The sequence below is a fragment of the Cynoglossus semilaevis genome, chromosome 15 (genome assembly GCF_000523025.1).
Source record: "Cynoglossus semilaevis isolate Cse_v1.0 chromosome 15, Cse_v1.0, whole genome shotgun sequence".
NCBI classification, from domain to species: Eukaryota; Metazoa; Chordata; class Actinopteri; order Pleuronectiformes; family Cynoglossidae; genus Cynoglossus; species Cynoglossus semilaevis.
Window position 1 is genome coordinate 19,321,577 of NC_024321.1, and position 298 is coordinate 19,321,874.

General features: G+C 40.3%; 1 protein-coding gene across 4 annotated transcripts in view; it reads left to right on the plus strand.

Annotated features, from left to right (window-relative positions):
• gria1a (glutamate receptor, ionotropic, AMPA 1a) overlaps nucleotides 1–298 on the plus strand; it is a 44,660-nt gene that overhangs the window by 34,583 nt on the left and 9,779 nt on the right. The window lies entirely within an intron of this gene.

The following is a 298-nucleotide window of genomic DNA, read 5'->3' on the forward strand; positions in this document are numbered from 1 at the left end:
TGAACAAATAAGAAAGAAAACTCAGTGGAAATGTCTGGTGTTTTTGTCATCATGAAGTCGTGACCTTTGTATCTGTTTTACTGATTAATGATGTCGAGGTTCGTGACGATGACTTCACTGTTGAACTGGTTTTTTTAAATATTACATTTTCTTTAAAAAAAAAAAAGAAATGTTTTATTCTGACTCCACAGTCAGAGCTGAACGTTTCTGACGTCCATTTGAGGACTGAAAAATGAAAGTGTTGAATCAGTCTCTCTCTCCCTCTCTCTCTCTCCCGCCGCCGCGCCCCCCCCACCCC